The 15,452-nt window shown below is 47.6% G+C and overlaps 1 protein-coding gene across 2 annotated transcripts in view; it reads right to left on the bottom strand.

Annotated features, from left to right (window-relative positions):
* The window catches only part of TEX2 (testis expressed 2), a 106,921-nt gene extending 99,642 nt beyond the window's left edge, over positions 1-7,279 (bottom strand). For both annotated transcript variants that reach the window (XM_082678714.1, XM_082678715.1), the window contains exon 1: positions 7,174-7,279. The gene's annotated coding sequence lies outside the window, so the exon portion shown is untranslated. The remainder of the gene's footprint in view (positions 1-7,173) is intronic.
* Between the last annotated feature and the right edge of the window lie 8,173 nt (positions 7,280-15,452).

The following is a 15,452-nucleotide window of genomic DNA, read 5'->3' as shown; positions in this document are numbered from 1 at the left end:
TTACAAGCCAATGTAGACAGAGACTGTTTTACTCTTTTTACATATACCCTACACATTGTCCAATATAGGTGATATTCTCAGTAAATACATAGATTAATTGGTAATCTAATTTTGTGCCTACTTTTCATAATCAAGTCTATAAGGGGCTTGCAAGAAATGTTCATTTCAGATTTGGAATTTCAACTACTAACACCAGTCCTGTAATGATGCAACATGCAGGAATTTTTTCTCTCGAACCATATCTACCATGTGATTTTATATCCCAAAGATACATTTATATTGTGACAGAAAATCCGCCAACAATGCTTCATATGTGAAACTATCTCGGAACAAGATTAGCAAAATGTTACTGAAACTGAGTGACAGAAACACGAAGCTCGTTATGTTATTCTTTCCTTACGTGTATTCAAAATGTTTTTTCCTGAATAATAGATCTTTTTTAAAAAAAAGGACTAATGCAATTATGTACAAATTCAATCGGTTCTAACAAATATTCTGTAGGGTAATTATAAACTTTGATATGGCTGGGTTCATAGTATTTTACCAAACCTCCCAAGCCAGGTCAAGAACTAACAAAGCCAGTGACTTGTTTTATGAAATTCTCCTCCTGTGTGACCGGAGGTGGGGTGGTTATGAGAAAGCATCACACCATGTCCCTTCAGGTGGGTTCTTCTTTCAGCAACTCGGAGCCATCATGCTTGATCACCTGATAATAAGGCCACTGGCCTCTGCCTCCTCTTATCAGAAAAAAAAGACTAAAAATCCACTTCCCACAGCCCAACACTAAAGCAGACACCTGCAGACAGAGGAACAATGCTTCCGGTCCACCCTGACTTCAAGGTGAGCCCTGTACCCACTGCCGAGGCTCCAGGGCAAGCACTGCCCAGGTGCCGGCTGATGGTTAGCACGTTACAGGCTGTCCCACACTGAGCCACAGCAGGATGCCTCCAGTGGACTCCAGTGGATGTGCACAGGAGCCATTTCAGTCCTACCTACTGCCCTGTGGTTACTTTGCACACAGAATGATGGGAAATGTGGACCCAGAACAGAAGCTCAACCCCTCCAGGCCAAGTTCCCCACTGCCTGTGAGTCAGCAAACCCTTGTAAGAAATTCCCAAGGTACCTCAAGCAGTGTCCGGCTCTGAGCCCCAGCCCCTCCCCTCTGCTCTGTGAGGCACCTGCCTCTCCCATCTTCATGCCCTCCTCTCAGGCCCTCCTCCCCTGAAGCCAGACTTGCCACACACTGCTCCCTCCCTTGAGGTGCTCTTCCCAACACTCCCAGTTGCTGGCCTCCCTCCCTTTATTCTTTCTCAGGGCCTGTTCTTTTTCCTCAGAGGAAGGAGACTTCGCGCTTATCACAATTTAATATATACAATGCACACGTCTGCTGACTTGTTTATTGTCTAGACTACGTAATGTGCTATGTGTCGGCAGGGAATACATCTGTTTTGCTCCCCACTGGATTTCCAATGCCAAGCACAATGCTTGGCTCCAGCAGACGCACAGATACTTGTTTAATGAGTGATAATCACTGTTCAGTCAGTCCTTTCAGTGGAAAGATTTTTAAATTTTATATTTCAAGCCCCAAATGATATACAGAACCATCTTGAGGAACACTGCTTAAAAAACAACATTAGGTGTAAGAAAGGACTTAAAATTGAGTAAGAGAACTGGCCAGCTTATGTCAGCTTTAAGTAACAAACGTGAAATGAAACTCTTATGAAATGCATATTGTGATTCTGAAAGGTTATTTGCGGGAGCAATCCAAGCGGTGGGTTTAAATCTCAAATCCTAAATAAGGTGGTGACTGAAGAGGGCTCCTCTTGCCCAGTTCCATTCTCAACTGTTAGGATAAGCCGGGAGGGGCTCAGTGTGTTAGTTCCAATCATCGTCTTGGGGGTAAAGCCCTTAGAACCAATCTTCCAAGCAAACCCAACAGACAAAGGTTACCTCGTTGTTTCAAAGCCCACCCTGCTCCCCACCCCACCAGCTTCCTCACAGAAAGGTCAGATTCTTCTCTCAACAGTCCCACCTATGCTCACAGTGGCCTGGCCTCTGGTTTTGTTCACCAAAGAAAAACCAAAGAGGACTTAAGTCTTCTGCAACTCCCATAGAGTTCGTCCTTAGGTTTAACAAAGTTCTCCCAATACGCAGCAGATGTTCTGAATGAGAACTCAGAATTTAAACAGGGGTCAGTACACAATAAAAGACTAGGAATGCATGACCCCAAAGCAGAGGGAAATCTCACTTTTTAAACTGGTAAAACTTCCAGGGCACATGGCTTGAGAAGATTCCAAAATGAGGCAGGGTGCATCTGAAACAACCACAGAACTCATATTGGGGAGCAACATAAGCTTGAGTTCTAGTCCCAGCTATAAGCCCTTGTCCTTGCTGTGTGATCTTGGACAAGTTACTTAACTTCTCTGAACCTCAGTTACCTCATCTTAAAATAAGATTGACACTAGTCTCTACTGCTCATAGGATGATGTGAGGTTTAAAAGTAGGAACAGTGCACACAGTAATTCTCCATAAATGATGGTTACTCATATGGTTATCACCTACCCTTTCTTTTCTCTTTACAAAAGCGCTAGCACAAACATCGACCTGAGACTTCAGACTCATTTCCTTTCAACCATTTAATTTCTCAGATCCTTAGATTCATAAACTCACATAATCTATGACACTGTATTGGAGCGAGTGTGGGGGAGGAGACTAAGAAATCAAGTCCTCATTTTGGAAGAGACCCTCAAGATCCAGAGTAGGGAAATGATGTGCCCAAGACACACATAATAACAGGATAAACCCCCAGGACTGGAAACAGGTCTCTTAATACCAACTGCAGTGCTCTCTCTACCTCACTCAGAAACCCAGGGTTTCTGTGATTTCATGACCTCCTAGCATCCCTCTGATGAATGGTACCTCACAGACACTTCACACAACGCAATTAAGCATTACAAGGAGTTTGGCAAGAGGCAACATGGAATCTTGCATAGAACCTTGAGGTGCTTTAAAATTCACGTATAAGAGTATTCACACCAGCCTACGTTTCTAAACTTCTTATAACGATAGTTATTTTTTTATTTTTATTTTTTTTGTGGTACGCGGGCCTCTCACTGCTGCGGCCTCTCCCGTTGCGGAGCACAGGCTCTGGACGCGCAGGCCTAGCGTCCATGGCTCACGGGCCCAGCTGCTCTGCGGCATATGGGATCCTCCCGGACCGGGGCACGAACCTGCATCCCCTGCATCGGCAGGCGGACTCTCAACCACTGCGCCAGCAGGGAAGCCCACAATAGTTATTTTTAACTTGGGATTTAAAGTTGACAAAGAACTCAATGAACAGGCAGGACAAAGGGAGCTGTCTGTCTATGGCTGGTTAGCTCCTGAAGTCAATGCTTCTCACGCGGACAAGAGTCAGCCAAAGGACAGAGCTTCACGCAAACTGAAAAACGTTCCTCCAGCCCACAGACCATGGATTACTGCCTGGGCTCCAAGTGGCAAATCTTACGAGATGCTCCCTAGCTTTTCCCCAGAACCACCTACCAGTTAACCATACGTTCTGTCATCCGACAGGAGCAACTGTTACTGGGTGCTCACGCTGTGCCAGGCACACGAGTGACTTCATGTAATCCTCACAACTACCGATAAAGAATGTACTACCGTGGTTCACATGACCTAGAACCCCACTGACTATGACACCATTATTTTACGTACGAAAAAGGGAGTTACTGCCAACTACAACTTAAGACCTCATAGATTATAAGATACTTTTCAGAAATGTTAAGATGAGACAAACTGTACTGTCTTAGCGTTGTTGAAATGTGAATATTGTCCCACTTACAGATAAAGAAACTGAGGTACACAGAGAGAGAAAATAATTGCCCAAGGTCACGGAGCTGATAAGTGGAAGCACTGGGATACATACCTGGTAAGTCTGGTCAACTTTTCATGGCAGTAAACTCAGATTTCTTGAGAGCCACATGAATTACCCAAAAACACACCTGGCAGAGAGGCAGGACACAATGGTGCTAACTCTTGTTCCACCATGAGCACATTAACTGCGGCAATTCTCTGAACATCTCTGAACCTGACCTTTCATGTGTCCAAGAAGGCACTGTGCTAGACTATACTAAACCGCCATCCTTCTTCTGGGAAAAGCAATGCGGTACGATGGAAAAAGCACACTTGGAATCAGAAAGTCGTAGACTGAAATTCTTGTTCCAGAGAATTCCCTGGCGGTCCACTGGTTAGGACTCTGTGCTTTCACTGCCGAGGGCCTGGGTTTAATCCCTGGTGGGGGAACTAAGATCCCGCAAGCCGTGTGGTACGGCCAAAAAAAAAAATCTTGTTCCACTATCTAACCAGCTTATTGCCCTGGGAAATTTACTGAACTGCTCTGAGCCTCTGTTTCCTCTCCTGTAAATTGAGGCTACCAGCATCTAGCTCACTCAGAGGGCTGCTCAAGGACGGGAAAGGATATATATACAAACAGAGAAAGCAGCACATGGCAGAGCTGGAATTCAACAAATGCTCTTTTCTATACTAGCCACCTTCTGCTTTGGGACAGAATCAAGGAACAAACAATTCCCTGTGACCTCAGCAATTCCCAAGTGGGACACTCAGGAGAGAATAAGGATCAGACAGGAGAAAGCAGACCCTGAGGGACACTCAGGCAAAGAAAATGAACTGGAAGCACCTGGAGGACAGGGATGAACTTCCAAACTTCTCAATAAACTAACTGACAAGGGAATGGGAAAAAAAGAGAGAACTTAACACTATCAAAAGACACTGGTCAATAGATATGAGGATGAAGAGATACCAAACCTGACACAGAAAACCAGTCTTGGAAGATTCAGTTTGATACCAAAAGTGATCTACAGCAGGAAGAATTTCCCCATTGTTCTGTTTTGTTCTTACTTAATATTCTGTGCATTTCTCCCCTTTCTTTCTTCAAGAGCTTCAGAAAATCCTCAGAAGAGCTTTGACTTGGAGGGAAGGTGAATCATATAGATGTAGAAACAAGTTCTTGACCTGTTTCTTTCTCCATCGTACCCATAATGCCTCAAAGTTTCTGGCACACAGCCAACTCTCAACAAAAATTAGTTGAGTGAATATTTTTTGACTACATGTCATTTCACTTTGACCAAAACTGCAAAACATCCTATATATTTATTCTACCTAAAAGCCTAATAATCTTTCCTACTTCTTTTCCAGAAGCATTCTAAAACCATAATCTCTAATACACAAACAATACACTTGGCGAAAGCTATTTCTCCAGTCCTCTCACACGATGACATTCTACCCGCTCTTCAAACCTCCAGCAAGGTCCAGCCCCCTCAGCCCCACCAAACCCCTGCACTTTCTCTTCCCCCTCCTCTGTCCAGCCCTCGGGTGCCTTGTCAGTTGTCTCAATTACCACCATCATCTGAACTGAATCAGTTTGTTAATCTCCTTCCTCTCAGGCACAGCACCTTTCCTGGAGATTAATGTGCAGGCAGGTCAAGTTCACCCACAGTCTTCCATACACCCCCTACCCATCCCCATCCCAGCCTTCCCTGACACTCCCAGAGAGGCCCAGTGGGAAAAAAAAAAAAAAGGCAAAAATCCCACCCTACCCCCATCACCTCAGGAGGCTGCTTGTTTTCCATAAGTTTGGACCAATCACCAACTTTTAGAAGAATTTCAAAGAATCCTGAAATGATTTAAGGGTTGGGTAAGAGCTGATAGAAATGGCACTTTTGCTCTTTCAATACCTCCTAGGAGATAAGCTTCACTGTGTCACTGAGCTCTAAACCCACAAACCTGGACTCCTGGGAATTCCCTGGCAGTCTAGTGGTTAGGACTCTGTGCATTCACTGCCCAGGGCCCTGGTTCCATCCCTGGTCTGGGAACTAAGATCTCACAAGCTGTGCATCGAAAAAGAAAAACCCACAAAAACCTAGATTCTGCAAACACTCCCTATCCCAGAGTTCAAGGATCATTTGCCCCTCTGTTTTTCCTTGTTGGTTTCCATATAAAAGTCACTCATTGTTTCCCTTCCAGCTTACATCAGGCTCCTGAAAGGATTCCTTTAAATCCTTTGATGAAAACCATCAAAACATGCGAAAGGCTGGTTCTTTTCAATTCCTGTGCAGAGCAGCCCCGGTGTCAAGAGCTAGAACTTCAAACATGAATATGGCACCACCCCTGTCTTCATGGAGCCCACGCTTTTCCTCCAACTCTGAAAAAGTATGCCCTCCCTGGGAAACGTCGGTTAAGACGTAGTGACAAAGTACTTCATAGCTTTGGAGGAAGAGCGAGGGTGGAAACAGACTTTGCCCTTACATTGGCTGCCGTGTAACCATAACAACAGATGGTTTAAGTAACCATCAACCCACCTAGGGGCTAAGTTTTCCAAAAACCATTTTCAAAAGGGGAAAACTCCCCTGCACCGACTCCCGCGTCAGCCGTGCATTCTGGGCAGCGTGCGAGGCGGAGCTGAAGCCGACGCTTCAGTCCATCCCCGGTCCCACCGCTTCATTCGTGTGCTCCCCGGCAGCACAACCTCCGCCGTCACACCCGAGCTCTGGGGCACGGCACCTGGCATTAGGCCTCAGCCCAATGTCACTTGTTAACCTTCCAAACCCCCGGCTTTCGGGACGCCGCCGCCTCAGGTCTAAGGCACGCAAACCACCCACTGCCACCCACGATTTCCAGGAGCTAGAGAAAAACAACCCGAGACGCAGAGAGCCTCTAAAGGATCCGCGTAAAAGTAACTGCGGTTCTCGACTTCCAGGCATTTCGCAACGTGAGCGCTGGGGGCGGCAGGAACCCGGGGCCCCATTCACAAAATTACAAGCTGTTTTCCCTTAGTTTGTTTGTGGACGGGGCTGAACCCGGAGCCCGTGGACCGCAGGCTGCGGGGACCGGCCGGAGGGCACCTCCGGCGGGGTCAAGCCCAGACCGCCCCACACCGCCCCAAAGGAAAGAAGGGTGCGCCCGGGGGCGTCGCGGGTAGGCGTCCCTGTCAACTTAACCTAGACCGTGACAGCGGGGCGGGGCCCTGTGGGGGCCGGACCCCCGCGCCCCGCCGCACCAACGGCCGCCGGCCCCCGATCGTACCCCGGAACCTGAGGAGCCTGAGCCTTCTCGGCGGGCGTTCCCCCCACCGCCCCACCAGGCCCCGGGAGCGCTCACCCCGGATCCACTGGCTGCCTCATTGTACTGCGCCGGCGCCCGTGCTCCACGGCCGCCGCAGCTCCCGCTACGGCTCGGGATCGGGCCACAGTCCTGCCGCCAGCCCGCCCCCGGGCCACCGGCCGCCCCGCCCCGCCGGCGGACCCGCCCCGCACCCGCGGCCGCCGCCGCCAACCAGAGGGCGGCGGGGGCGGAACAGGCCGCGCGCCAGGCCCGGCCAATCCAGCCCTCTACAAGTGCGCCGAGGAGCGGCCGCGGAAATGGCCGGGCGATTGGTCAGGTCTGTTAAAGGGGCCGCCGCCCATGGGGCTGGGGAGAGGGGCGGCGGCGGGGTTACCAGGGAGAGCCTGGTGTGGGAGAGGTAGGAGCTTCTTTTCTCTCCCAGCCTGGCAGCAGCGCTCTCCCCAGCGCTTTGCATATTAATTTCCTCTTCCTGCAGCCTAGCAACAAGTGGAGACAGAACCTACCTCTGTCAGAAGGAGAAACTGAGTCTCCGAGAACCAAGGGTCTCCCGCTTGACAAATTAACTCAGGTTTGGGTTTAGAGGACAGTCAGGCAAATCTGTTCCCCTCCAATCCCAGAAATTGGCTTACAGAGACACATTCTCAACCTCACCCTGGAGGATCTTTTTAAACATATTTAATAGACATTCCGTGTGTCTGGAATGGGACTGGGGAAAGTATGCATTTTTCAACTCCCCTCCCCTGAGGCGATTCTGCTGTGGGTGGTACAAGAGCCACACTCAGGCACGTATTTCAAGTCGATCATTGTAATGAAATCCAAATTCAACTGCCAAAAATAAAGAGAAACTTTTTTTTTTTAATCCTCAAAATCAGTAATACGGTTGGGAGACTTGCTAGTTGGGCTGGACGTCGCCTACTGAGAAACTCAGAACAGTTGCCTGAGTGGGTCATGCTGAGATCTGAGTTTGAAGGGCCCTGGGCTGGGATGAAGCAACAAGCCAGTCTTGTTTTCTGACTGGTGAGACAATGCTTAAATACTTCAACGGCAAACACACCCTTCCTCGTTGCCATCACCAGGCCCAGTCATAACCCCAGGAGGGTGCCTTGCCCTTCTGGAGCTTGGTTCCAAAGACATCAAGCCCTGCCCACCCTCCCAGATACATTCCTGTCCCCATCCCTGTGTCCCAGACACACATCTGACCCAGAAGTCACTGCCTCGACTTGAAAGTCAGCCCCTTCCACCTAGACCCCTCCTACGAGGAGCAAACAGACTCCAAAGAACAGCCGTTTTTGTCATTGTTGTTGTTTTGCTGTGATATCTGATAGGTGCTGTGTTTGCCAGGAACAGCTCGACACACACATTCATCAGCCTCATCAGGATTAAGTCTCTGAGTTGCAGATATCACTGCCTGGGATCACCATTTGCTTCACTTGGCCTTCCCAAAGGAAGAAGAATTCTTGTCTTAAGTGGAGAGGGTTCCGGTCGTGGATATCTGGAAATGTACAACAAAGGCAGTTAGCACTAGAGAAACAGCCCAAAGCTTGTCTCGGCCACCTCTTAAAACCTCCACCTGGGCTGGGGGTGGGATGGGGAGTGAAGTGGGGTGCCTGGAGCTGCACCACCGCAAGGGTCCCCGGAAGCTGGCAGTGTACATCTCAGAGTGCCCCCAACCCTCCTTGCCTGGGCCAAGCCCTACATAAATATTAGATTAATTAATACAGTGTCAACCTTACCTGGAGGCCAATAAGATCTAGCACGAACCCTTAGCAGAAGACTTTCTTTCTGAAAAGTGAGGAATTTGGATGCTTTGAAAAATAAACATACAATAACATAATAGTATTAACACGTCCTACCTTTAAGAGGTTTCTCTGGGCAAGACACTTCGTCAAGATCTTTGCACATATTAATTCATTGAAACCTTTCAAGAACCCTGTGTGGTAGGTATGGTTATTATTTTCTCCATTTTACGGATGCAGAAGCTGAAGCTCATGGAGGATTGGTAATGTGTCCAAGATCACAAGACTAGCTCAAGAGAGAGCCGCATTCATGACCTCCTACCTGCCTGCTCCAGTGCCTGCCTAAATGCCCGTCCTTGCTGCCGGAAACAGGATGGCTAACTTCAAAAGGCAAAAGAAGCAAATATCACTGATCTTCACCAAAAGACAGCTCAATATAGCAGCACTGCCTTGGAGTTTAAGTTCCATTGCTCTAACTTACCACCTGCTTGATCTTGAACAAGACATATCATTAAATCCCTTTGAGCCTCTGAGTGCTTGTCTATAAAATGGGATAATAACAAATTCTGCCTCCTGGGGCTGGCATGAAAACCAAATCAAATAAATATACATAAATACATATGTACTTTGAACTTACAAATGAAAAGAGTGATTTTAGAGCTTGGAGTCTGTGACTCAGTACAGTGACCAATGACAAAGGCCGGGGATTGTGATGCTAAATTTAGATATCAAACAAGATTCCTTACTTTCTCCCCCAAATAGCTGATCTATAGGTACAATATGTACAAAGTGAACTAAATCTTTTCTACCTATAGAAGTCATAGAAATTCAAACCCAAGTTATTACTCTGGCATCTGCCTCCCTCCCCCGCAACCATCACCCAAGTCTCTCTCTCAACCCAGGCTCCAGCTTAAGCCTACAGGTTCCAGTATACTTGATTATTCCCAATTATGGCATTTCAAGTTAATTCTTATTTTCTCATGAAACTTAAACTGGAAAAAAAAAAAAAAAGGCTGTACGATTTTTTACTTCCATTTTTTTTTTTTTGGCCACACCACCCAGCATGTGGGATCTTAGTTCCCCGACCGGGGATCAAACTTGTGCCCCCTGCGCTGGGAACATGCAGTCTTTACCACTGTACCACCAGGGAAGTCCCTGCTTCAATTTTTTGACATTGCATTGCACTCTTGGCAGGAGAAATGGTTATGAAGTACACAAAAACAAAAAGTTGATCCACTCATACGTCTAAAAAAAAAGGGTTAGGGGTCCATTGTGCCACAAGCTGCTCCTTTAACGAGCAATCACTGAGAGCTCAGTAAGTACCAGGTGTTGTGCTGAGTACTGGGGATGGAAATGAAGACAGTATTTGAAAAAAAAAAAAGTGCATAAAGATGGCCTTTTAGCACTAGATCTAGCAGAGAAAGACTGACAAATTGATAGACCATTATAGGCTTCCGCAAAGTTAAGCACAGGAGCTATGGCACACAGAATAGGCATTTATAATTGCTGGGGAACCCCATAGTGTTTTAGGGGTGACCAGATGAAGGCTACTAAGAAGAGAAAGCAGGGCTTCCCTTGTGGCACAGTGGTTAAGAATCCACCTGCCAATGCAGGGGACACGGGTTTGAGCCCTGGTCCCAGAAGGTCCCACATGCTGTAGAGCAACTAAGCCCATGCACCACAACTACTGAGCTTGCGCTCTAGAGCCTGTGAGCCACAACTACTGGGCCCGCGTGCCACAATGACTGAAACCCACACGCCTAGAGCCTGTGCTTTGCAACAAGAGAAGCCACCGCAATGAGAAGCCCACGCACTGCAACAAAGACCCAACACAGCCAATAAGTAAATAAATAAATAAAATAAAATACATCTACTTAAAAAAAAGAGGAGAAACCAGAGAGGTGATTTAAAAAAAACAAAAACAAACAAACAAAAAATAACAAGTAAGTATGTTGTCACCAAGGAGAAGAGATTGGAGATGGAGGGAGCAACATATGCCTTAGAAGGGTCAAGTTGGGAGAGATCTGAACAGTGCACCTTGGGATTTGGAAATTAGAAGGTTACTGAGGCCATTGACAAAAACAGTGGAGGTGGGGCTGGAGATGCAGAGTCTCCCTAGAGTTGGGCTGAGGAGAAGAGCTAAGACACCAGAATGAAGAGGCCGGGCAGGAGAGGACAGGGTCACCAGGAAGCCCACGGGGACAGGGGAGCTGCCCTTGGGGAGGAAGAGGGTTTGCTCTTCCACTTAAGCTGGTTGCAGACAAGAATGGGTGTGGGTGCAGATTCATTCATAGATGGAGGGCAGGAAGTTAAGGAAATTCCTGCTTGCTGGCTTCTATTATTTTAGCTCTAAAGTGAGAGGCGAAGTCATCTCTTGAGAGTAGGTGGGAGGTAGTAACAGGGGCTTTGAGGGAAACAGTGAAGAACTGGAAAAGCCACTGAGAGGAATGAAGGAAGGAGCTGCCAGATGGAGAGGGAGAATTCTGGGCAGCCCTGAGGGCCCAGGCGTTTGAGGCATTCCCAGGATCGGAGTTGGACGGATGGTTATGTGGGGCTCAGCAGCCGGGCCCAGGTGTGGAGAATCTAGACTCAAGCATTTACAGGGTCAGGAACAGGAGAAATACAGAACAGTGCAGGTTACTGACAACAGGGGGGTTGAAGTGATGGATCACGTGTTCTAAGCTGGATGGAGATAGAAGGAAATCCAAGGGGGTGGGAAGCTGCCCCAGAGGAAATCTGTGGGGCAGGAGAGATGGGAAGAACCAGACTTTGTGTCAATTTGGAGTGGGATGGGTTAGGCGAGGTTTTCACAGACGAACTATTCTGAGTGATGACAAGGTCAGGTGTGGCCATACAGCTGGAGTTTCTAAAGACACTCGACTCCTGGATTTTCCCTCCTCTGGTTCCTTATGGAGAATGATCTGAGGCCGTGTGGCCTCCAGTGCTTTCTCTTCACTCTGCACCACCACTGGGCTGACTCTCTGAGATGACGGAGCTGGGAAGAGCATCCTTCTCTCGTTTGGCTTTTCTTCTAAAATAAAAACCTGGGAATTCCCTGGCGGTCCAGTGGTTAGGACTCAGCGCTTTCACTGCCAGGGCCTGGGTTTAATCCCTGGTCAGGGAACTAAGATCCCACAAGCCACACAGCATGGCCAAAAAAAAAAACCTGTTAATGAACAGAGGGACTCCCACCATCGTCATGGAGACATGAGCATTTGTGGGAAGGGATACTGGAAGGAAGTCTTCCAGGGCTTTAGAAATGCCTCACCGGGGGCTTCCCTGGTGGCGCAGTGGTTGAGAATCTGCCTGCCAATGCAGGGGACACGGGTTCGAGCCCTGGTCTGGGAAGATCCCACATGCCGCGGAGCAACTAGGCCCGTGAGCCACAACTACTGAGCCTGCGCGTCTGGAGCCTGTGCTCCACAACAAGAGAGGCCACGATAGTGAGAGGCCCGTGCACCGCGATGAAGAGTGGCCCCCGCTTGCCACAACTAGAGAAAGCCCTTGCGCAGAAACGAAGACCCAACACAGCCAAAAATAAATAAATTTATAAAAAAAAAAAAAAGAAATGCCTCACCCAGTGGGTTGATACACCTGTGAATAATTCCCAGCCATCAAGGAGCAGCCAACAGCCAGCTGATGTTGGTTATTTACTTTGCTAATTAGCATGTGAGACCCGAGGTTATTAAATATAAATGTCTCAAAGCTCTGTCATTCCGAGGGAGGGCCACTGGCAGAATGGTGGCTTCTAATTGATGTGGAGCAGAGCCAGAGTGAACTTCTAGGAAGAAAGACTGACATTTGCCTCCCTTTCCCTGCTGACTCTCTGCCTTGCCTCTCAGGGCGCTCCCGGTGCTCTCCACGCAGAGAATGAATCCACTGTACAGCAGTCACTCCCTCACTTTCCCTCTAACCTTGACATCACCCGCCATCCTCGCTGCCTTCCAGCCACCAGGCCCTCTACTCCACTTCGGCACAGGAAATTCAATCTCTGGCTTGCCCAGAATCACCCTGGAGCACAATTTTAACTCCAGGGATGGAGGGTCAGCAGTGTAGCCAACAGGTCCTGGCCCCAGCCCTGCACCATGTCTCCTTAAGTAGCAGAAGTGGGAGGGCTCAGCTGGGCTTTTTTTTGGCCACTCGGCTTGTGGAATCTCAGCTCCCCAACCAGGGCTTGAACCCAGGCCACAGCAGTGAAAGCCTGGAATCCTAACCACTAGACCACCAGGAAACCCCCTCAGCTGACCTTTTAATGACGTATACATCCACCTAAACATACGGGAAGGTTGTTTGTTTGTTTTAATCTTGAAAACATGATTTACATACCCTGATATAGAGTAGCTAGAAGTCAGTGGGAAATGTCCACTCCCAATCAGGTGGTTAAACAGAATTAGAGATGAAAAGCGTGAAATTGCTAGCCTTAGCCATGTCCACGTGGTTACAGTCCTCAGCACCTATGCGATTCAGAAGACAAAGATGGTCTATATTTGGGTGAGAGCTTAGGCAAAGAAAACGTTTGAATCTGTTTTGGCCAGGGTTCCCCAAACGCAGAACTTGAGACAAAGCTCACACGTGAATACATTGCTGGGGAATGTGAGCCCAGGGAGCATATCTGAGGCTCAGGAACCACAGCAAGGATAGAGGCAGAGGCGTTTGATAATGCGTTATTGGGGTGACCATGTTCCAGGCTGCTCGATTTGGAGAGACTGAGAAGCCCTAAGAAAAACATCTCAGGACCCACCTTCTAGGATGGGGGAGAGAGAGGGAGACTTTTATCCAATGGTTTCTGCTCCCATTGGTGAAAAGCTCTGCACGGGGGCCTGCACCCTGCTTCCAGGATGCACTGGCCTGGCACTGAGTGGGCATCAACCGAGATGCCCTGGGTGGGGTGTGAGGTACCGGCTGTGAGCCAGAGGCAAGACACTGTCAGACTGTACCTGCTGGAAGCGGGTAGGAGCAGTCACAGAACTGACCACTCCAGCAGTGGCTGAAGATCTCCAGTGGGACCCAGAGGTTTCTGATACAAAGTCCATTTTCAAAAAGAGGAACGTTGCACTGTCCAAAAAAACCTGCCATCTTAAGTTTGGCTTTAGGGATATAAGATTTCAAATGTCTTTTAATATTGTTATAATGTTCTCTTTAGGGAAGCAGCATTAGTCTAGTGACTTTGGGGTCATTTGGACATGGGTTCAGGTTTTGCCTCTGTCATTTCTGAGCCATGTGACTTTGGATAAGATACTGAACTTCCCTGGACTCCTGTTTCCTCATCTGTAAATTGGAGATATCACATCATATGTTTCTGTAAAGATTAAGTGTATGCATAAATGCATAGTATAGCGTCTTTATATAATAGGTGCCCAATTAACGGAAGCTGTTGTTTTTTTACTCTAGGGAAAATTCCTGGCCATGGAGTGTAATGCATACAGGAAGACAATCGGGTGATATGCTTAAGCTTCAAAAACAGAAGTGAAAGAAGCTATCACATGGCTGCAGGCAACCAAAAATGTCTAATACTTTAAAACAACTGAACAGCTTTTATCTACAGTGACTACATATCTTGGAGTTTCCAGGAAAGCATCAATATCAAATGTTCTCTCATGTTGTCCCAGTACAAAAACTCCTATTTGAGAGGCAGTCACCTTGAGCTTGGACCAGAAAACAGCATTATAGACATATCCCATCAGGAAGGGGGAACATCAGCCCTCTAGTTTCCTTTGCTCCCCACGCTCCTGGAGTGCAAGCAACACAGCTCTTCTTTCCAAGAAGGTTCTTCTTCCCACAGCTCAGCTGAGGGGCCCCAGCTCTGTTTGCACAGGTGAGCTAATTAACAGCCGCTGCCTTTCAGAAGAACCAGAAGCACAATGACTGCCACACAGCAGAGGAGGAACCAAAATCCACAGGTGGAGGGCTCCTTCCCCACCCGCCAACCCCCCAGCACCCCTCTCTCCCACTGCGCCTGTGTGATCCACCACAGCAGGAAATGGTTTGGGTTTTTCCATGATGAAAGTGATAGAAGCTCAGTGTAGAGTATGAAAAAAACACAGAAACCTAGAAGAAGGAAGAAAAAAAACCCCACATATTTTCTTATCACCTATTAACAATTGTCAACATTTTGTTTGTATTTCCTCCTGTTCTTTTTTAAAGCATAGTTTGTTTTACATAGCTGTCATTTTATACTAGATACAATTTTGTATCCTTTATTTAAAAGTTAACATGGTCACATAACGAGTAGCAGTACAGGATAAGGGAAAGAAGGGCTTGGCTTGGGGTCAGAAGAGTCTGAGTATTAATCTCAGCTCTGCCACTTATTCACTATATGACTTTGGGCTATGATTGGTCTTTTCTGAGCCTCAGGTGTGTCATCTGTATAATGAAGATGACAGACACATCCATTCTCTGCCACTAGTTTTCTGTGTGGTCCTAGACTATAGGACCTAAACCATGGTCTAGGTTGTAAGTTCTATGAGCACAAAGCCCTTCTGACTAAACCCCTAGAGCCTGGATTTGGTGGACTAAAGATGGCTACAAACTCTTCTTGGTCATTCCCACCATCCAGAGGTAGAGTTTATTCCTCCACTT

The sequence above is a fragment of the Grampus griseus genome, assembly GCF_964374135.1.
Source record: "Grampus griseus genome assembly, chromosome: 20".
NCBI lineage: Eukaryota > Metazoa > Chordata > Mammalia > Artiodactyla > Delphinidae > Grampus > Grampus griseus.
The sequence above is the reverse complement of the archived record's forward strand: the minus strand, read 5'-3'. Positions and strand labels throughout refer to the sequence as shown.